This window comes from Anabrus simplex, chromosome 2 (genome assembly GCF_040414725.1).
Source record: "Anabrus simplex isolate iqAnaSimp1 chromosome 2, ASM4041472v1, whole genome shotgun sequence".
NCBI classification, from domain to species: domain Eukaryota; kingdom Metazoa; phylum Arthropoda; class Insecta; order Orthoptera; family Tettigoniidae; genus Anabrus; species Anabrus simplex.
Window position 1 is genome coordinate 196,702,471 of NC_090266.1, and position 24,347 is coordinate 196,726,817.

A 24,347-nucleotide genomic window follows, 5' to 3' on the forward strand; every position below is an offset into this window, starting at 1 on the left:
ACATTGACTGCATTCGCACAAGACATACAGCGCCAACTCAAGGCCTTATGGTGTGGGGTGCTATAGGTAAAAATACAAATCGCAGTTGGTGCGTTTCCAGGGCACTGTGACCAGTTTTACTTACGTGAATGACATCCTGCGACCCGTAGCCATACCCTTTCTGCACGACACCCAAAACGCCATTTTTCAGCAGGACAAGGCGCGATCACGTGTTGCTGCACAAAAACGTGCGTTCTTGTTGTCACAGGATGTCAGACTGTTGCCCTGGCCCACCCGATATGGTGAAACGACGGGTGTGGCTCTGTGACCCAATGCCAACCACCAAAGATGAACTGTGGAACCAGGTGAATGCAGCATGGATGGCTAAACCCCAGGACGCCATTCGCGCCTTATACGCGACGATGCCATCACGCATTCAACAAGTTATCAGTGCCCATGGAGGACCCAGTGCCTACTAGGCAACAGGATACATGCTGAACCTAAGTGACCGAAATGTAAATCGTTTCTGCGGAATATACTGTACTAATGAACATGTCCTGTGAATATGAACTTCCTATCTGTTTCACGGTGTTCTGTTTTTATGAACATGAGTGTACATCACTCTTTCTTGGAGAATACAAGTAAATAACGTGTAACATCTTGTGTACGACTCCTCAGCTGAATAGCTGCATAGCATCCTGCGGTTCATACGACTCCGTGTTCGATTCCGCGTCGGGTCAGGAATTTTAGCCGCGTCTGACTCGGGGACAGGGTGTATGTGTTTTTCTCAATACTGTCTTCTTGATATACACACAGCACATCAAGCCACAGAAACGGCGAATACAGGGAAACACGAAATTGTAAATACAGAGGGTTTTCCGTATAAAATCTGACCGCTCGCACGCGGCTGAAACAGAGACGGCCAGCCTTCCTTAAAACTATAAATCTACATACAGGTGTATCGGAACTATACTGACAAAAAAATCAGGGATGCTCTTCGTGTTATGTTAAGAACGATGGTGTAATCGGATTGCCGGAGAAAATGAGGTTGCATTGGGATTAGCTGGCTTTAAATTATGTACAGACGTGCATTCGAGTTTGAATAATTTTGTTGCTGTAGGCCTATGTGCTGAAGTCACTGAAACCCCAACTTGCTGCGCTAAATTCGGTAGTGATTTTCGTGGGGAACGTTGAAGCTTTGCGCCAACTTCGTCTAATTTTCCTTCTGTTAACACTGTACGTCTTCGCGTGTGTTTCTGGTTTAGCACTGAACCAGTAATCTCAAACTTATTCACAAGATCGTGAATGGAAGTTCTGGAAGGAGACAATTGCTTGGGAAACCTCCGAATAAACGCCGCACGAACGCGACGAGCCGATTCATATTTTTAATAACATTTACATACACACTGATATGTAACAGTCTTCTCGTCTACCGACTGCAGCTTGGGAAGTGGAGGACAGGAAGCGAGTCAGACAGCCAGATGAGCCGCGGGTGTGGGCGAAGCCAGCCAGTCAACACGCGAGCGGTCAGGTTTTATAGGGAAAACTCTGTACATCCTTCCATACCGGGTTGGTGCCATGAAGGGCATCCGGCCGTAAAATAGGGCCAATTCCATATGTGCGGCATAGTTAATACCTGAGACCTCACCAGGGTGTAGGAAAAGTGGAAGGAGAAGAAATGTGAAATATATCGTAGTGTAAACTAATGAAGAGAGTGAAGGTATATTTTACAGCTATTCAGTGATGATGATAATAATAATAATAATAATAATAATAATAATAATAATAATAATAATTACAATAAATTGCATGCGAAAGAATATTGCCACCACTATGTGTAAAAATGAATTCTTCTTAGGACTGCATTGCGTTACCTCAACGACTTTCGTGACGCCCCTTAGGATGTATATGCATAGTGCTAATATCACATATTTCTCTCATTTTCATAATCTAACTTTTGGACAGTTTACTACGTACGAATATCATATCTGATTGAATGCTCAAGCATCAAATTGCTTTCATGTTCAAGAGTATTTATAATTCTTTGTACTTCTCCCCAAACAGTAGTCCACCACCAATCAACCTCTAAGCTAATCGTACGCCTAACGACTGTCAAAAGTTAACACCATACGATTGTGTTTCAAACGAAAGAGAACATCCTGTTCATCGAGTCTCCTTAGACACCAGACGAGGAGCTGATATTATCCGTCACATAAAACCATACAATGGAGAGAGTATGAGAGGCGGAGGGAGAGACTTTGAGGTCATGGTTTAAAGATTGTTTCGGGGCATGGAAACTTTCCAGGCGTAAATTTGTGAAGTGAACTGCGGATAAATGGCCCTGCAGGCAACTAAAAAAAATTACTTCTGATTAATTAATTTCCCGGCACAGAGGTGAAGTCGGGCCTTCACCCCAGGTCTTTTGTCTTGTGTATACACGACCAGGGTGCCTGAAGGCTGTGCGTCGGACAGCAACAGACTGACGTACTGTAAGAATACCCATATCGAACAGTTGAATTGTGTGATGTTGTTGTTCCTGATGATTATTATGATTATTATCATCATCATTATTATTCTTTCTTTCTTCCTTCCTTCCTTTCTTTCTTTCTTTCTTTTTTTCTTTCTTTCTTTCTTTCTTTCTTAATCCGTTTACACCGTCCAGGTTTGGCTTTTCCCTCAGACTCAGCCAGGGAACTCACCTCTACCGCCTCAAGGGCAGTGTCCTGGAGCGTGAGACTTTGGGTCGGGGTATACAACAGGAGAGGAGGACCAGTCCCCCGCCCAGACGACCTCCCCCGCTATGCTGAACAAGGGCCTTGTTGGGAGATGGGAATATTGGAAGGGACAGACAAGGAAGAGGGAAGGAAGCAGCCGTGGCCTGGAGGAGAAATGGAATACCACGGAAAACCACTTCAAGAATGGCTGAGGCGGGAAACGAACATCCCTCTACTGCGTTGACTTTCCGAGGCTTAGTGGACCTCTTTCCAACCCTCGTACCACTTTTCAAATTTCGTAGCGGGCCTCCGGGGATGACAGATGCGGACATTATTATTATTATTATTATTATTATTATTATTATTATTATTATTATTATTATTATTATTATTATTATTATTATTATTATTATTATTATTATATAATTCACTGGGGCCATCAAGGACCACGCTAAGTCTTGTTGCATTTGACACTGAACTTGGCCTTCTTTAGAGCCCAAATTTCCCTCATTCTTTGTGAGTGGGCCTGCTCACGCTCCTCTGTCCAAGGGGCACCGTGTCTTCTCTTCGGTTGTTCGTCTCGGTTTAGCCCGTTCGTCAATATTTTCTTGCGGAAGAGATCTCTGTTAAGGGTGTCTTCCGCTGAGATATGTAGCATTTGCACGTCTTCTTTGGTATTTCTAAACCAGGAAATTGTGGTTTTGGGGTTTGAATCAAATAGTGAAAGATTTCTTTAGTTAACTTTCTTCCATCCATTCTTTTCAGATGACCGTAAAATCGTGCCCGTCTTTTTCTGATTGTGTCGGTAATTTTCTCTATTTTGCTGTAGACTTCCTCGTTGGATCTCTTTTGATGGATTCCATGTCTGTACTTTGATCCCAAGATTCCTCTCACAATTTTGCGTTCTTTTTTCTCCAGTTCTTCAAGGAGTCCTTTGTTGGCATTTAGAGACAGGGTTTCGGCTGCACATAGAACTACTGGCTTCAGAACTGTTTCATAGTGACGTATCTTGGTGTTTTGGGAAAGGCATTTTTTGTTGTAGATTGTGCGAGATGTTTGGTAGGCTATTTCCAGTTTGCGTACTCGCTCCTGAAGTGCTTCTTTGTCCAGTCCATTTTTTATGATGATCTCACCCAGGTATTTGAATTTGTCTACTCGGGTGATATCCCCGTATTTTGTATTGAGTTTTGGTGGAGCCTCTTTGATGTTAGTCATTGCTTCTGTTTTCTCAAACGATATCTGCAGACCAGTTTGTTCGGCAATTTCCTTTAAAATTTCAACTTGAGCTCTAGCGGTTTCTATGTCGTTTGAGAGAACAGCAATATCATCGGCAAATGCTAAGCAGTCTGTTGCGATCCCCTTGGATTTGGTTCCTATTCTTAATGGACTGTAGTTGGTTTCCTGTAATCTCACCCGCCAGGTTCTGATGATCTTTACAAGAACACAGTTGAAAACTATCGGGAATATCCCATCTCCTTGTCGGGACTCCTGTTTTTATGTCAAAGGAATGCGAGACACATCCGTGGAACTTCACCTTGGATTGTGTATCGGTCAGGGTGGCTCTAATTAATGCCAGCAGTTTCAAATCAACTCCAAATTCATTTAAGATGTTTAGCAGGACTTCCCGGTCAATGGAGTCGTACGCTTTCTTGTAGTCCACAAAGACGGACACATACTGCTTGGACCTTAGTGTACAATATCTGATGATCGTTTTAAGATTTTGGATCTGTTCGGCTGTTGAGCGACCTTTTCTGAACCCTCCTTGGTATTCACCTATTTGATGTTCGACTTGTGCTCCCAAACGCTCCAGGATGGCAAGTGATAGAATTTTGTAGGTCACGGGTAGCAAAGATATTCCTCTGTAGTTGTTGATGTTCTTCATGCTTCCTTTTTTGTGTAACGGATGAATCAAAGCTATCTTCCAATTTTCGGGTAGGGTCTCCTTGTTCCAAATTTCTTCTATTTGCTTTTGCAAGATATCAAATGATTCCTCTGGGGCATATTTCCATAGTTCTGCTACTACTGAGTCTTCCCCCGGTGCTTTGTTATTTTTGAGACGGGCAATGTGGCACTTGATTTCATCCCTGTCGGGTGGTCTGGAATCTGGGTACCTGAGTAAGGGTTCCTTGGTCTCAATGGGGCTTTGCGGTTTAGAGCAATTAAGTAAATTCTTGAAGTAGTCTGCCAGAATGCTGCAATTTTCTTCATTTGACGTCGCCAGTGTGCCGTCCTCTCGCTCAAAGCATAGAGATGGTGGTTTACAGCCAGTGAGTTTGCGTTTGAAGGCTCTGTAGTACTCTCTGCTTTCATTCTTCCTAAAGTTTTGTTCTATCTTTTCAATGAGAGATTTTTCGTATTTACGTTTCTCAGTTCTGAATACCCTAGCTGTTTGGGCACGTTGGGTTTTGTAGGTTTCCCAATCATTTTCTGATTTCGTAGAGTAGTACTGTTTCCACGCATTGAGTCTTTCTTTGAGGACTGATTCGCAGGTACCATTCCACCAGGCATGCTTTTTGCTTCTCTTGATTTCTGTAACGTCTTTGGCGGCCTCAACAAGGAGACTTTTGGTGTTGTTTAAGTCACAGTCATTTGGTCTAGCCTTCTCCTGGAACTCCTCGACCCTTTGCCGAAGTTTATCATTGTCGAAGCGTGTGATCTGTTTGGTTGTCTTCCTTGTGTTTGCGGGAATTGGTTTGAATTTGATAAGAGACATATAATGATCTGAGGGCACATTGATGCCTTTCTTTACCTTGACATTCATAATCTCAGGGCTGTTTCTCCTGGAGATTGCAACATGATCTATTTGAAACTCTCCGAGAGTTTGGACGGGAGAACGCCAAGTCATTTGCTTTCTGGGTAGGTGGCGAAAGTGGGTCGACATGACCTGCAGGTTGTGATTTTCGCAAATGGACACCAGTCTTTTGCCGTTGGGATTGGTTCTTTTGTGAGCAGGGTAATTTCCTATAACTTTCTTGTACTTCTGTTCACGACCTAGTTGGGCATTGAAATCACCCAAAAGAAGCTTAACATGGTGTTTGGGGATTTTGTTTAATTTTTCATTCAGTAGGTCCCAGAAATTATTAACTTCGTCTGGATCAGACTTGTTCTTATCGTTTGTAGGAGCATGTGCGTTAACTAGGGCGTAGGTTGTGTTCGCGCATTTAATTGTGAGTATAGACAATCTGTCATTCACAGGTTCGAAACTTGCAACCGATTTAAGGATCTTGGTTCTAACAGCAAACGCGGTTCCAAGCATCACAGCTCCATTGAGGATTCCTCTTTGCGCTTTGCTCTTGAAAATTCGGTAGCCTTCGGATTCAAAAATCTCTTCATCTGGGTACCTTGTTTCCTGTAGGGCCATTATGGATATCTGATTTTCGTGAAGAGCTTTGGTGAGGGTTTTCAGCTTGCCAGTTTGTGTAAGTGAACTTATGTTGAAAGTTGCTAGAAAGGTTTTGGATTTTGGCCTGAGTTTTTGACTCTTCGGGGTACACTGAGACGCTCCGACTCGTCTCTTGCATGATGTCGAGTCTCCCCCAGAATCCGAACGAGACTCGTACGCCGTGGCGTTCACGACGAGCGATTTATCCGAAGATTTACCCCCTGTGGTATATTTCTTGAAACGTTGTGCCATCATGCTTCTTGACTTGACTTTGCTTTGGACGGGTACCCATCCTTTTACAACTGGGGTTGTTAGCCCTAGAGGTTGCCTCAAGATGTTTTCTGGCTTCTGGTCATTTACCAGTCTTTGCCGTAACCCTGGCAAGGGACCAGTTTTTTTTTCACGGTGGTATTTTATTTTCCTACTACCCTCTGACTCTCCTGGCGGCAGAGCCAGCGAGCTTCCCCAGTTCCAATGGGACGCGCCCGATGGAGGTAACTGGTAAATCCCCACACGGATATTATTATTATTATTATTATTATTATTATTATTATTATTATTATTATTATTACAGCCCGCTATGGACTGCGTTATTTCAACTGTTTTCTTCCTTTGGATTGTAATTTTGTCCAGTATTCACACATTCGTTCTCGTTGCTTCTCCTTTCTTTCTTCAAACCACGTCTCGCCTGCTCTTAGCCTCAGATTTTCTTGAAAACCCTGATATGCTTCAAGTTTCTTCTCAAGGGGGTCACGCTACTGGATGTCGTCACGTGTGATCTCCAATTCTTGGAGATCTCTTTCCATATCAGTGAACCAGGACCCCTTGAATTTCTTGTCGAGAATGTAGGTAAAGTTCCGATTGGTAATTTCGAGTCATGTGGCCATTCTTCTTCTTCTTCCTTCGTTATGCCCATTCATAGAGCGCGTTTGAACTTGATAGTTGGTTTGATGGTTTGTGCCTTCTTATCCTCCCAAAATCTCTTCATGAATGCACTGTGTTGCATCTTGCGTTCTGTCGACCACTTCCTACCAGTTGTCTTTTTTGGTTTCTCCCTAAATTTATGATTAGCTACTTTGGTTCTAAAAGCTCCACGATTTTCCATGATGTCGTCTGTAATATTTATTTCTTGGAGGTCCGCCTTAGTTTCTTCTAGCCATTATTATTATTATTATTATTATTATTATTATTATTATTATTATTATTATTATTATTATTATTATTATTATTATTATTAATATTATTATTATTATTTACAATTTACTAATTTGCGTTTCATAATTTGAAATTATTTTGGCAATTAACAGTGTTTTAAAATTTATACTATTTCTTCCTTCATTCGTGGGAATACTGTTATAGTTTTGAACAATAACAATTATACAAGTAATTTTATATTTCATATCATCATCATCATCTGTTTACCCTCCAGGGTCGGCTTTTCCCTCAGACTCAGCGAGGGATCCCACCTCTACCGCCTCAAGGGCAGTGTCCTGGAGCTTCAGACTCTCGGTCGGGGATACAACTGGGAGAATGACCAGTACCTCACCCAGGCGGCCTCACCTGCTATGCTGAACAGGGGCCTTGTGGAGGGATGGGAAGATTGGAAGGGATAGGCAAGGAAGAGGGAAGGAAGCGGCCGTGGCCTGAAGTTAGGTACCATCCCGGCATTCGCCTGGAGGAGAAGTGGGAAACCACGGAAAACCACTTCCAGGGTGGCTGAGGTGGGAATCGAACCCACCTCTTCTCAGTTGACCTCCCGAGGCTGAGTGGACCCCGTTCCAGCCCTCATACCACTTTTAAAATTTCGTTGCTGAGCCGGGAATCGAACCCGGGCCTCCGGGGGTGGCAGCTAATCACGCTAACCACTACACCACAGAGGCGGACTTATATTTCATATTCGAAATAATTTCCCCTTGATCTGAAAATAATTGCTTGGGAGTGGAAATATTTAACCGTCCTGCCTTTTTAACGTACGATCGTGGTGTGTATATTCTAATGTATGTTTTGATCCCCTAGACATTTATCTCTTTATTGTTATTTACTTTACTCGCACACTTTCGTATCTTTCATTGGTGTTTCTTGTTTATGTCGCACGTTGACCGACAGAAAAGCACAGGTTATTATTAAAAAAATTAACAAGCTTTCCAATTTACGTGACAGCATGGCAGTGTGATCCATTGTTGTGTACAGTTACCAATTCTTCTGAATACAATGTAGATATGGAATCATTTTCTTCTCTCGTCCTTTTCTTCGTATTGCCCGTGGATCTCTTCACTTCAGCTTGTCAACATCAGGTATACACCGATGGTCTCTAACTCGTAAAACCCGGTTAATTTTACTGGTAAGCATGCAGATACACCTTTCGTATTTTTAGACAGTACCAAGGTATGGCACAGACCTTTTGTTCCTAGAATGAACGATACGAATGCCCTTAAAGAAGCACGTGGTTTTCCTTACTCATCTTAAATATGCGCGCGATTGTCACAAAACCGATGTTCAACCCTTTTGCGTGCGGGACTGTCGCAAATTTCGGTAGGCCCATATGAGCAATTGTCATATATTCTACCTGCCATTCAGTCGTCTTAGGTTTCTTGCCAACTGACATTACTTCAGTGTAAGAAATTCTGAGTTTCATATACTCAGATCCTTAAATGTAGAGCAAATCCCGCACAAAGGTTTTCAGTGCGCGCTTATGACATGGCTTATGACGTGGCTCAGACGGCAGCGCGTCGGCATGTCACCGCTGGATACCGTGGTTCAAATCCCGGTCAATCCATGTTAGATTTGTGCTGAACAAAGCGCAGGGGGGACAGGTTTCTTCTCATGGTACTCCGGTTTTCCCTGTCATCTTTAATTCCACCAACACTCTCCACTATCATTTCATACCATTTATCAGTCATTAATAAGTCACCTTGAGAGTGGCTACCCCATTGTAATAATAGCCTATATATGTTTCATTCATCACATCCCTGACCCGGTCAAGGACTGGAAAAGAGTTTGTAGTTTTTTTTCGGTAGCCTACTTAATTTCGAGTTCCGAAGCACATTTTCATCTCCTCGATCCTGTTACTACTACACACACACTACAAGATTAATTAATAATTAATTAATGTTATTGGCTTTAGGTCCCACTAACTACTTTTGCAGTTTTGGGAGACGCCGAAGTGCCAGGATTTCGTCCCACAGGGTTCTTTTACGTGCCGGTAAATCTACCGACAGGACCTTGACGTATTTGAACACGCTCAAATACGACAGGACTGAGCCAGGATCGAACCTGCCAAATTGGAGTCAGAAGAGAAGCGCCTCAACCGTCTGGGCCACTCATCCCGGCACACTAAGTCAGTTAACAGCAAAGCCATCTTCGTACAGGCCTGAAGGCCCTTGGAGAGGTGGAAGGTAAAGGCTTCCACTAACCGTAACCTCGGCACTTGATGGGGTAGAGTGGTTAGAGCTTTACGCCCGGCCGCCTTTGCCCCCAGGAATTAATCTGGTACTCATTTTTGGTGTAGGCTGAGCGAACCTCAGGGCCATGTGAACCTCCGGAAGTGGAAATCTCGTTTCTTAAATTTTACGACATCCTGACGGGGATTCGAACCAACGTCCTTCCTGGCGAACCGAGCACTCCTTTACCGCTTCGGCCAGGCAGACAGTTAGCTGGTTATAATTTATTAGGCTAGCGAGCGAGTTGACTACACGGTACGGATCGTGGAGCTGTTAAATTTGCGTTCGAGAAATGGTGTGCTTGAACAAAACCGTCGGCAGTCTGGTTGCTTTGCTTGGAAAAGAAGCTCACTGACGACTTTTCTTGCACGTTATCTCGAGTGATGATGAACTGCAACTAATTAGGAAAATATGGTGAGAAAGTAACGATTTTCAATATGAAAATGATAATCCACAGCCTGTTTCCAGTCATTTGACCGGGTCAGGAATGGAATGAATGAAGTCCCCATCTAGCGGCGAGAATAGGAATTGTACCGGCTGCCGCAGCCTGTCGCACTCCTCTGGGACAATGATTAATGACTGACATATGAAATGAAATGATACTGGAGTGTTTTGCTGGCATGAAAGGTGACAGGTAAAACCGGAGTACCCGGAGAAAATCCTGTCCCTCCTCCGCTTTGTCTAGCACAAAGCTCACATGGAGTGAGCGGGATTTGAACCACGGAATCCAGCGGTGAGAGGCTAGCGCGCTGCCGCCTGAGCCACGGAGGCTTGATTTTCAATAGATAGTGGTAAATGACAGTGGGTGGGTGAACATCAGTGGAATTTGCTGGGGCGGGGGGGGATTTCTTACTTAATATATCTTCATTCATATGATTGTAAGTCACCTCCCAGACATCTAAAGAAGACCTTGATGAACATTGAACGCTATTTGAATGTACTCATATTTTTCCTCCTGCAATATCCCTGCAAATTTCAAGTTAGCTTTCTGTATAGAACATACACTAGAGAGAAAAAATAGCAAAACCAGAATGTAATCAACAAGCAAGCTTGTAGCGTTTTCCAATCTGAATAATTAAAAATTCATTTCATTTGAACCTCTTTCCGTTTGCCCCTGGCGGCCAGGTTAAGTGGCCTGGCAGCTTCGCGGAACTGCGTTTGCCTTCGGGCAGGAGCTCATTACCGCCCTTAGCGCCCGCGGCGCACACAGCGTCCTGCTCGCTGGGCTTCACCCGGCTCAGATTCGTACGTTGGTTGGTTCGTTTGTTCAACCACAGTTCACATTCAATCCCTGATTAAATACAGTAGGAGTAATTGTCTGCGATTAGGCCTCATTTCCAAGGAAAGAAGCGAACAAAGCGCAGCAGTTGTGAAATGTTCCCGTATTTTAACCGGGGTCCGTTTTTATTCACTTTATTTGCAAGGAGTAAAGAGCTATATCTACGAGTACATTTCAGTGGGAAGAATATTAAAGTTATACTGTAGAACATTACTGAAGCACGGTGGTCAACTTCGTCCCATCCTTCCATTTCCGTTTGACAATGAACTTCGAGATGACTTTCATAACGTGAGATTTAGGAATGAACAAACATCACGGGCTCGTCAGACGTTATCACCATGAGGGAATTATTATTTATTTATTTATTTATTCATTTATTTACCGGGCGAGTTGGCCGTGCGGTTAGGAGCGTGCAGCTCTGAGCTCGCATCCGTAAGATAGTGGGTTCGAGTCCCACTGTCGGCAGCCCTGAAGATGGTTTTCCGTGGTTTCCCATTTTCACACCAGGCAAATGCTGGGGCTGTGCCTTAATTAAGGCCACGGCCGCTATCTTCCCATTCCTAGCCCTCTCCTCTCCCATCGTCGCCATAAGACATATCTGTGTCGGTGCGACGTAAAAGCAAATAGGAAAATATTTATTTATTTATTTATTTATTTATTTATTTATTTATTTATTTATTTATTTATTTATTTATTTATTTATTTATTTATTTATTTATTCCATAAATTGTTCATATGCTGTACAACTTCAGGATGGCGTATAGGGAAAGGTCATGGCCCCACGTACACCAAGGTGCTTCTTTCGCAAGTAAATTACAATATTAAATAATTACTATTAGTGTAGTTATTGGTTTTATATCACACTAGCTATGCCTTTGCTGGCAGGACCTAGTGTTTACAGTGCACTATGTCTTCTGGTATGGGCTAGAGCAATTTTGTTACTTTCATTGATCTGTCTCTGTCTTATCCTTGGCTTTGACAATATGAAAGTAACTGAGGTATCAGCGATGCCAGTAATGCCATTCCTTGTGCAGCCAGTCCCTGCTATGAATGGTGTGAAAACGTTGCTCATAGGGTCGGTTGGTGCATACATTTCAGTGGGCTTGGCAGAATGATATGTAATAGCAACTTCTGGCTCGGTGAGGAAAGCAACGGGAAACTACCTCACTCCTCATTTCCCTAGTACGCCTCTTCAGTAATGCCTAGGCCATCTATGACAGCTGATGGCAGAGTTGTTGAAAATCCAACCAGCTTTAGGGCTGAAACCTGAACATACATACATACATACATACACACACACATCACACTAGCTACTTTTACGGTTTTTAGAGAAGCCGATGTGCTGAATTTTTATCCCGTAATAGTTCTTTCACGTGCCGACATGAAGCTGGTTGTACTTGACCAGCGGGTTGGAATCCTCCAGCTTGAGCTCAGAAAGCCATCTCTGCCATCTAAACTACTCAGTCCGATAGGCCAAAACACGTAGCAAGGCTATAATGTTAAGTACTGATCAATACCCTTACGTTCTGTTAAAATTACTACTGACATCCACACAGCGGAACTGTAGTTTGATTTCCGCTTTTCTCTTCTTCTTCTTCTTCTTCTTCTTCTTCTACCGCTTTTTCCACACCGGTGGGGTCGCAAGTGGGAACTGTGTCGCACGTGTGGATTTGGCCCTGTTTTAGGGTCGGATTCCCTTCCTGACGCCAACCCTTTATCACTATTGCGTATTTCTAAGGTAGTTTGTAGTGTAGTGTGTTGTCTGAATATGAAGAGGCAAGTGTTGAGACAAACACAAACACCCAGTCCCCGAACCATAAGAATTAATCAGACACGATTAAAATCCCCAACCCACCGGAAATCGAACTCGGGACCCTCTGAACCGAAGGCCTCAACGCTGACCATTCAGCCATGGACTCGAACAGTTTGATTCCCAATTATTGTTCAGATTATCACTCGTTGTAAATGATAAACCAAGTCGGCGTTTGTGTGATTATTATTTTCGGGAATTTGGACATTGGGGGAAATGACAAGATATTTCTATGACTAATATTGTAGCTTACAGCAGATTTTGGCCTTCGCGGCTAGCCAAGTTATCTCTCGAACGGACATACGAGTTGTCAGGCCAAATGTAACGCCCAGTGTTCAGTCCTGATTTTCCGACAAGTGTGACTGGTATCTTTGTTGCTGATTTCAAACAAGACATCGTTGTAGTAACCCGTAAGTCCATTCTAGAGACTATTTTCTTGTTGACAGGAAACCAAACATCTTCGAAGTAACCTGAAAGTTAATGGAAATGAATATGTTGTTGATTTGAAGCAAGACATCTTCGGAGGAACCCTAAAACGCACTAGGGGTGAGTCCTACAGTACCGGCCATTGGTGGTTCCCGTTTTCGGTGCTATATGTCAGTATCTTACAATATTAGTACTGAATCAAGTGGCACTTGAAGGAAGTTACATATCCGCGTGTCATATTTTCGGGGTTTGTTTTAGCGTTATGTCTTGTGTGAAATGCGAGTGTTGAACATTGGGTGGCTTATGATCGCGGCGCGAAAGTTATTTTCAAACCCTAGGTGCTCCAATCCCAGGTTAGCTGTTGATTTTGTTTTAACATTTATATTATATACTAGCAAGATACCCGTGCTTCGCTACGGTATTATACTGAAATTTATAATTGAATGCTTATTGTTTTAGATATATAATCCGCCGAAATTCGCGATCTGACTCGTTTTCTGCGAGAATCCACCAAAATTCCGGATCTGACTCGTTTTCTATTAGATTACGGCACGTTTCCTCCCATTTATCAATCTTTCTTTCCAGCAATCGATTTCGTACTTCCCGGGCTAGGCTCAGGTATTCCTCCCGGTCAGTTGGGTCCGTAAATCTTTGCCATCTTTTCCTATAATAATTTTTAATGTGGATAAAATCCTTCAGGAGATCAGGCGTGGTGTCATATTGGGCGCCTTGGAGGCACTGAACCCGCGGCCGGACTGCATTCTTAGTCATTATCCGTCCACGACCCGTTTCCAGCGCGGTCCGCACATTTGACGACGGTCCGGAATATTATTATTATTATTATTATTATTATTATTATGTGTTGCTGGAGTGGCTCATGACAGGGAAACCGGAGTATCCGGAGAAAAACCTGTCCCGCCTCCGTATTGTCCAGCACGAATGTCACATGGAGTGACCGGGATTCGAACCACGGAACCCAGCTGTGAGAGGCCGGCGCTCTGCCGCCTGAGCAACGGAGGATCCTTATAAGTACATTATGAACAGTAATATCAATTGGTCTCACCTCCTTCTACACTGCACCGCCGTTAAGTTTATTTACCGCCACCCTCCCCCACCCAAAAAAAATTAAAAGAAGGCTTGTTTCTTTATGTTTAAGGGAGATTCCAAACACCAATGTTCACGTCTATTACCTTCAGTTTTGAGATATAAGTATCCCCATAAAAATAATTTACTTTTTTCACTTCAGGTCACACTATTCCCCCCCCCCCACCTAAGTGAATTTTCCCGCAAAAATACTTGTTTCTTTAATAGTAAAGGATAATCTAAATACCAATTATCACGACTCTAACTTCTTCAGTTTTTGATTTATGTGTCCTCATGAAAGGAATTCAACTCCTTTACACTCCCACCCTCCAAGATGCCCCCCCCCCCCAAACGCGTTTTTCTTTGTTTTTAAAATAGATCCAAATACGAATTTTCACGTCTGTAACAACTTTAGTTTTTATTAGATGTATGTATTCTCATACAATTAAGTCAATTAATTTTTCAATTCTTTCACCACCCCTCCCTTCATTGGATTTTCCGAGAATACGTGTTTCTTTACGTTTAAAGCAGATTGCAAATATCGATTTTCACGTCTGTAACATCTTCATTTTTGAGATATCAGTAGCCTAATTAAAAGAATTCAACACCATTTTCAGTCACTTTTACCCCCCCCCTCCACTCAAGTGGTATTTCCGAAAACTAAAAATACACGTTTCTTTATGTTTAATAGAGATAAAAATACCATTTTTCACTTCTGTAACATGTTAAGTTTTTTGAGATATACTGTAAAAATTCTCATTTTAAAATTTCACCCCTTTTGAGTTCCCCTTAAGTGGAGTTTCCAAAAAAAAAAATCACCTGTGTTTCTTTACATTTACAGGAGATTCCAAACACCCACTTTTTACGTCTGTAACATTTTACGTTTCCAAGAGATTCTGTAGATATAGTCTTTCAAAAAATTCACCCCCTTTTGTCACTCATGTTTAACCGCCATTAATGGATTTTCCAAAAACTAAAAAATACGTGTTTCTTTATTTTTAAAGGAGATCCCATATACAAATTTTCAGTTCTGTAATATATTTCGTTTCTGAGATATATGTATCCTCATTAAAGGCATTCAACCAATTTTTCACCCTTTTACACCCCTCCTATTGGGATTTACAGGAAACAAAAAATACGTGTTCCTTTATTTTTAGAGGAGATTCTAACAACCGTACCAATTTTTACATCTGTAAACTTTAAACTTTTAAGATGTAGACGCACTCATTTTAAAAAATTCAGCCCCCCCTTTTCACCCCCAATATTTGGATTTTCCAAAAACGAAAAAATACGTGTTTCTTTACTTTTAAAGTAGATCCCAAATACCAATTTTCAGGTCTGTAATATCTTCAGGTTCTGAAATATAAGTAGACTCATGAACCCTTTTTCAACCTCTTCCACCCTTCCTATTAGGATTTTCCGAAAAAAATATACGTGTTTCTTTATTTTTACAGGAGATTCTAAATACCAATTTTCACATCTATAACTTTTAAAAGTTTGGAGATATAGATACACTCATTTTAAAATTTGCCCCCTTTTCACCCCCCCCCCTTATTTGGATTTTCCAGAAATAAAAAAATACGTGCTTCTTTATTTTTAAAGGAGATCCCAAACACCAATTTTCAGGTCTGTAATATCTTCAGTTTCTGAGATATAAGTAGCCTCATTAAAGGCATTCAACCCCTTTTTCACCCCTTTCCACTCCTCCTATTGCGATTTTCCGAAAACAAAAAATACGTGTTTCCTTATTTTTAAAGAAGATTCTAAATACCAATTTTTACATCTGCAAACTTTAAAAGTTTGGCGATATAGATTCACTCATTTTAAAAATTCACCCACTTTTCACCCTCCCATTATTTGATTTTTCCAAAAACAAAAAAATACGTGTTTCTTTATTTTTCACAGCGATCAAAAGTACCAATTTTGAGGTCTGTAATATCTTCAGTTTCTGAGATATATGTAGCGCATCCGGATTAAAGGCATTCAACCCCTTTTTCACCCTTTTTCACCCCTCCTATTGGGATTGTCTGAAAACAAAAAAATACGTGTTTCCTTATTTTTAAAGAAGATTCTAAATACCAATTTTCACATCTGTAAACTTTTAAAGTTTTGAGATATAGACACACTCATTTTAAAATTTCACCCCCCTTTTCACCCCCTTAGCGACGGAATATCAAAAAATCCTCTCTTAGCGAGCACCTACATCTTAATATGAATCTATGCCCAAAATTTCATTTCTTTATGTCCAGTACTTTTGGCTCGGCGATGATGAATCAGTCAGTCAGTCAGGACAAGCTACTTTATATATATACTAGCAAGATACCCGTGCTTCGCTACGGTATTATACTGAAATTTATAATTGAATGCTTATTGTTTTAGATATATAATTCGCCGAAATTCGCGGTCTGACTCATTTTCTGCGAGAACCCACCAAAATTCCCGATCTGACTCGTTTTCTATTAGATTACGGCATGTTTCCTCCCATTTTTCAATCTTCTTTTCCAGCAATCGATTTCGTACTTCCCGGGCTAGGCTCAGGTATTCCTCCCGGTCAGTTGGGTCCGTAAATCTTTGCCATCTTTTCCTATAATCATTTTTAATATGGATAAAATCCTTCAGGAGATCCGGCGTGGTGTCATATTGGGTGCCTAGAAGGCACTGAACCCGCGGCCGGACTGCATTCTTAGTCATTACCCGTCCAGGAGCCGTTTCCAGCGCGGTCCGCACATTTGACGACGGTCCGGAACATTATTATTATTATTATTATTATTATTATTATTATTATTATTATTATTATTATTATGTGTTGCTGGAATGGCTGATGACAGGGAAAACCGGAGTATCCGGAGAAAAACCTGTCCCGCCTCCGTTTTGTCCAGCACGAATGCCACATGGAGTGACCGGGATTTGAACCACGGAACCCAGCTGTGAGAGGCCGGCGCGCTGCCGCCTGAGAAACGGAGGATCCTGATAAGTACATTAATAACAGTAAAATCAATTGGTCTCACCTCCTTCTACACCCCACCCCCCACCGCCGTTAAGTTTAATTACCGCCAAACCCCCCCCCCCCCCTAAGTGAATTTTTCCGCAAAAAGTACTTGTTTCTTTAATAGTAAAGGATCTTCTAAATACCAATTATCACGACTCTGACTTCTTCAGTTTTTGATTTATGTGTCCTCATGAAAGGAATTCAACTCCTTTACACTCCCGCCCTCCAAGATGGTTTCCACACCAAAACGCGTTCTTCTTTGTTTTTAAAGGAGGTCCAAATACGAATTTTCACGTCTGTAACAACTTTAGTTTTTATTAGATGTATGTATTCTCATACAATTAAGTCAATTAATTTTTCAATTCTTTCACACACACACACCACACCCCCCCTTCTTTGGATTTTCAGAGAATACGTGTTTCTTTACTTTTAAAGCAGATTGCAAATATCAAATTTCACGTCTGTAACATCTTCATTTTTCAGATATTAGTAGCCTAATTAAAAGAATTCATCACCATTTTCAGTCACTTTTACCCCCCCCCCCCCCTCCCTCCAACCAAGTGGTATTTCCGAAAACTAAAAGTACACGTTTCTTTATGTTTAATAGAGATTAAAAAAAATACCATTTTTCTCTTCTGTAACATGCTAAGTTTTTTTAGATATACTGTAAAAATTCTCATTTTAAAATTTCACCCCTTTTGAGTTCCCTTTAAGTGGAGTTTCCAAAAACAAATCACCTATATTTTTTTACATTTACAGGAGATTTACTCCCACTCTTTACGTCTGTAACATTTTACGTTTCCAAGATATTCTGTAGATAGTCTTTCAAAAAATTCACCCCAATTTGTCACTCCTGTTTAACCGCCATTAATTGGCTTTTCCAAAAACTAAAACATACGTGTTTCTTTATTTTTAAAGGAGATCCCATATGCAAATTATCAGTTCTGTAATATCTTTCGTTTATGAGATATGTGTATCCTCATTAAAGGCATTCAACCCATTTTTCACCCTTCTACACCCCTCCTATTAGGATTTACGGGAAACAAAAAAAAATACGTGTTCCTTTATTTTTAGAGGAGATTCTAACTACCAATTTTTACATCTGTAAATTTTAAAGTTTTAAGATGTAGACACACTCATTTTAAAAAATTCACCCCCTCTTTTCACCCCCAATATTTGGATTTTCCAAAAACGAAAAAATGCGTGTTTCTTTACTTTTAAAGTAGATCCAAAATACCAATTTTCAGGTCTGTAATATCTTCAGGTTCTGAAATATAAGTAGCCTCATGAAAGGCATTCAACCCATTATTCACCCTTTTAAACCCTTCCTATTGGGATTTTCCGAAAACAAAAGAATACGTGTTTTTTTATTTTTAAAGGAGATTCTAAACACCAATTTTTACATGTATAAACTTAAAAAGTTTTGAGATATAGATACACTCATTTTAAAAAATCACCCCCTTTTCAACCTCCCCCAATTAATTATATTTTCCACAGACAAAAATACGTGTTTCTTTATTTTAAAAGGAGATCCCAAACACCAATTTTCAGGTCTGTAATATCTTCAGGTTGTGAAATATAAGTAGACTCATGAAATGCATTCGACCACTTTTTCAACCTTTACCACCCTTCCTATTACGATTTTCCGAAAGCGAAATATACGTGTTCCTTTATTTTTAATGGAGATTCTAAATACCAATTTTTACATCTATAACTTTTAAAAGTTTTGAGATATAGATACAATCATTTTAAAATATTACCCCCTTTTCACCCCCCTTAATTGTTTTTTTCAGAAACAAAAAAATACCTGTTTCTTTATTTTTAAAGGAGATCCCAAACACCAATTTTCAGGTCTATAATATCTTCAGTTTCTGAGATATAAGTAGCCTCATTAAAGGCATTCAACCCCTTTTTAACCCCTTTTCGCTCCTCCTATTGCGATTTTCCGAAAAACAAATAATACGTGTTTCTTTATTTTTAAAGAAGATTCTAAATACCAATTTTTACATCTGCAAACTTTAAAAGTTTGGAGATATAGATTCACTCATTTTAAAAATTCACCCCCTTTTCACCCTCCCATTAATTGGATTTTACAAAAACAAAAAAATACGTGCTTCTTTATTTTTAAAAGAGATCCAAAGTGCCAATTTTCAGGTCTGTAATATCTTCAGTTTCTGAGATATAAGTACCGGTATCCTGATTAAAGGCATTCAACCCATTTTCCGCTGTTTTCACCCTTTTTCATCCCTCCTATTGGGATTTTCTGAAAACAAAAAAATACGTGTTTCCTTATTTTTAAGGAAGATTCTAAATACCAATTTTTACACCTGTAAACTTTTAAAGTTTTGAGATATAGATACACTCATTTTAAAATTTCATCCCCCTTTTCACCCCCTTAGCGACGGGATATCCAAAAATCCTCTCTTAGCGAGCACCTACATTTTAATATGAATATATCCCCAAAATTTCATTTCTTTATGTCCAGTAGTTTTGGCTCGGCGATGATGAATCAGTCAGTCAGTCAGGACAAGTTATTATATATATATAGATAGATATTCCTTAAGGATGCTATAGCTATTAAAAGTTTCACGACATCGTCTATTAAACAATCTCCAATCGGGGAAGTTCCTTCACGTGAGTTTCGTACAGTACTGGCCACCCATATGTCTTCCAGTACCGGCCAATAGGACGTTCGAAGAAATAAAATTACATCCACTTCTTTTCACTTTCCATGGTGAAACGACCGAGGAAAGGGGTAAAATAAAAGGAAAATGGACCGAAGACGGGATGAAGATGAAACTAAACGATGTTATTTCTAACAAAATGACAGCAAGGCAGGCTGCTGAGGCTTTTTGTGTGCCAAGAGGTACATTAAGAGATCGTCTGAGAACACCTAGAGTTGATGTGACTGTGAATCTAACTCTTCAGAAGGGAAGATTTAAAAAAAGTCTTGATGACGATATGGAAAATCATTTGGTTACTTATGTGCAGGATCTAGAACTAGATAATAACTTCATGCCCTTGAGTAGGATTTTTTTAGAATTAGCATTCGCTTTCGCCGAGCATTTAAAAGTACCTGACCAGTTCAGCAAGGAAAACACATCTGTCGGAAAGCAGTTCTATTATGATTAATATGTACACACTAAGGAAATGGAAGAAAACGCAGTATGCATTATTTGTTGTGAGTCATTGGATGAAGAATGCGGGCAGTGTACGAAATGCAAAGACTAGGCGCATGTTGGATGTGTAGACCAAGGAAATATTTTGTATATTATTTGAGATTATTGCAAAAGAATTTAATTAAAATTGAAGTTATCCGATGTCAGTTCCAATAATTATGTGTTTTCGAGTTCATTGTGCGGTTGTTTAATGTTAGTAATTTATTAGACGCATATATCTCAGAAAATAGTAACTGTTCGGTACTGGAAGAAGATTTTTGTAGTCCTTGGAAATTAAGCTTTGTTTTATTTTTAAATATCATAAATGTTTGATAAGATTTTATGGAAATAACTCCCTGACATTGCAAAAGCATGTAAAATGTCATATCATATAGCATTCTTATAAGGGAAAAAGTTAAGGTGGCCGATACTGTTGGACTCTCCCCTATAAAAGTTAATGTATTGATGATATGATACAAGTCTTCTTCGGCTAACCCGAAAGCCCATTCTAGAGATTAGATTTATGTTGATTTGAATCTGAACATCTTCGAAATAACCCGAAAGTCCATTCTGGAGATCAATTTGTCGTTGACTTGAAAAAAAAGAAAAAGGTTCTTAGGAACCCGAAAGAGAATTAGTTTGTATGTTGATTTGTTAAAAGGCATATTCGGAGTAACCCGAAAGCACATTCTAGAAGTTACTTTGTTGTTGATATGAAACAGGACATCTTCGGGGAATACCGAAAGCCCCTTGTAGAAGTAGTTTGTTGTTGGTTTGAAACAAGACACATTCGGTCAGTTACGCGGTATGGACCGCATAGTAGTAAGCTTGCTTTCCGGAGATAGTGGGTTCAGACCCCACTATCAGGAGCCCTGAAGATGGTTTTCCGTGGTTTCCCATTTTCGCACCAGCCAGATACGGAGATTGTGCCTTAATTAAGGATACGCCTACTTTCTTCCCAGTTCCTCCCCTTTACTATCTCGTCGTCGTCGAGAACGCTATCTAAGTTAGTGTGGCTTTAAACCACTGGCAACGAGTAAGTTGGCCATGCGGTTACGGTCGCGTAGCCGTGAGCTTGTATTAGGGAGATGGTGGGTTCGAATCCCACCACCGGCAGCCCTGAAGATGGCTTTCCGTGGCTTCCCATTTTCACACCAGGCTGTACCTTAATTAATACCACGGCCGATACTTTCCAATCATAGCCCTCTTCTATCCTTGTGTCCCCGAAAACCTTCGATGTGTTAGTGCGACGTTAAACTCCATTTTTAAATAATAATAATAATAATAATAATAATAATAATAATAATAATAATAATAAATAATAGAAAGGTAAGAACATATGTTTAACATTCTTTCAACTACTAATGGTCTTAACAGGCGGCAGGGTATCAAAATGATGCTCTCAGAAGGGGATCTTTAATGTGAAAATAATCCTACTGACTAGATCGGGTTTCGATCCAGCAAACTTGAGCTCATGTTACGAGTTCCTAACTATTTATTTTTAACAATTTGCTTTACGTCACGCCGACACCGTCTTATGGCGAAGATGGAATTGGAGAGGGTTATGAGTGAGAAGGAAGAGATCGTGGCTTTAATTAAGGTGAAGCCCCAGCATTTGCCTGGTGTGAAAATGGGAAACCACGGGAACCCATCTTCAGGGCTGCCGATCGTGGGGTTCGAACCCTCTATCTGCCGAATGCAAGCTGGTAGCTATGTTGCCCACACCGCGCAGCCACTTGCTCGGTAGTACCTAGTTAAATGTGATATTTAATTATTGATCTGACTTGGAAATGCTGAACACTTCCCAAAACCTCTAACAGTAAGAAGTGAAGGACATATTTAATACAATTTATCGCAGGCCACAGATTTCTGGTGGGACTGTACTGCCTGGAGTAGAAGTCGGGCTCGTTTCGTCATGCGATATAGTGTACCTCCATCAACAGAACCAAGTCCCAGACAGGGTAACTCATGGTAGCCGTCGGACTACTGTAAGTACACTGCAACTGAATTACCATTTTACACTCTACTACTTCAAACTTGTATACACCTCTCTAAGATTCGTCATAGGTGTTGGTTCTATACGGCGATTAAAAAGTTTAACTCACTCCACCCACGGTTTAGTTTAGAGGCGAAGGGGAAGAGGGCGAGTGGGGCGATGCTGTTCCGCCGGCGGCAGCACGCTGGCGTGCAGGCAAGTTTTAACAGTCCTTGGATATCCTCTTCTAATGAACATTTGCTTTTCCATAAGATAACTGTAAATCCTGCCGAACTAGAACAGACATTTACAAAAATAAGAACTAACTTAATCTGAAATATTTCGTCTTCGATATAAGAGTGACCTTGATATCAGGTTAAATAATAATAATAATAATAATAATAATAATAATAATAATAATAATAATAATAATAATAATAATAATAATAACAATAATAATAATAATACCGAGCTCGATAGCTGCAGTCGCCTAAGTGTGGCCAGTATCCAGTAATGGGGAGATAGTGGGTTCGAGCCCCACTGTCGGCAGCCCTGAAGATGGTTTTCCGTGGTTTCCCATTTTCACACCAGGCAAATGCCGGGGCTGTACCTTAATTAAGGCCACGGCCGCTTCCTTCCAATTCCTAGGCCTTTCCTATCCCATCGTCGCCTTATGACATATCTGTGTCGGTGCGACGTAAAGCAAATAGCAATAATAACAATAATAATAATAATAATAATAATAATAATAATAATAATAATAATAATAAAGGCGTACGGCGTCCGGAGGGGTCTGGTGGAGGTCTTTCGAGTTGACACACAGTGGGCGACCTGCGTGTCTGTTAGTATGAGGCACTACCTAGAATGAAATCTTATATTGAAGACGTTACAAACATCCACTTCCTGAGCCACAGGAAACAACCACTGAATGTTAAAATCCCCAAACCATCCAGGAATCGAACTCGGGATCCCTTAGGTCAAAGGGTGGCATGCTAATCAGTTAGCCATGTAGCCGGACAGTAAGAATAAGAATAAGAATAAATGGAAATTGAAATGTAGCAATCTATAAAGTTAGGCATGAATTAAGGAGACACTTCCGAGCACCCTAGAAACTTATAATTTGATAACAAGGAACCTGATACTCCCAATATCCCTTGTAGAATCAAAATTTCCCAAAACTCGCTGGAGGACTAGCAGAAAATTGAGACTAAGAAGCAAAACTTCCGACGAAGGTAGCCAGTAAGAATCTGTACACACTCTTAAGTATGTAAGAGAATGGTTTAATTTATAGCCATGTTACAGTGAAGTAAGACTAAAATGATGTCCGGCTCCGTGGCGAAGGGGGCAACAAGTCCGCCTATCACCCGGCGGCCCCGGGTTCGATTCCCGGCTGGGTTTTAAATTGTAAATGATTAATATCGATGGCCTGGGGACTGGGTGTTTGTGTCGTCCTTAACGTTCCTCTCCTCACATTCAACACCCTACACTTCCGCAATTACAATTACACGCAGGTTCATATCATATGGTGCAAGTAGTTGCAAAAGATCTACAGAGGTCGACGCCACGAACAAATATAATTTTTTAAAAAAGATTAAAATGATTGTCCAAAATTTGGCATGACTTTTTCAGTACAAGCAGTATAATTTCATCGCTTACATTAACGCGTAAGCCGAAACGCTTACTAAATTCCTCAAAGAATTTTGAAATAGTTACCCATACCCCCACTAGGATACCCAAAATTTCGATGTTAGCAAGATTTCTCCTCGAAGTATGGAACGGTGAGATGTATTTTCGGTTGAAATTTTACACTATAAGCGTTCTTCCTCTCTCGTGTAAAACTTTACTTTAGGATTTGGCTCCTTTTGGAAATAAGCTTCTCAGTAGCAGTGCGGAATTCCTAATTGTTTCTCTCGACGTCTGCTCTTTCTCACGAACCACCTTCTTGAGCGAATGACGACCCTTTTTCTCATTAAATACAGTCTACTTGGTCATGATTATGTTGCATCTATTCCTTCACGTTTCCACTTCACAATACGTCCCCAGCAGCTGACAAGCCTGAAAAGGGTTGAAATATTCCTGACCGATTTATACTGTGTAGCTGTTGTGTACTCA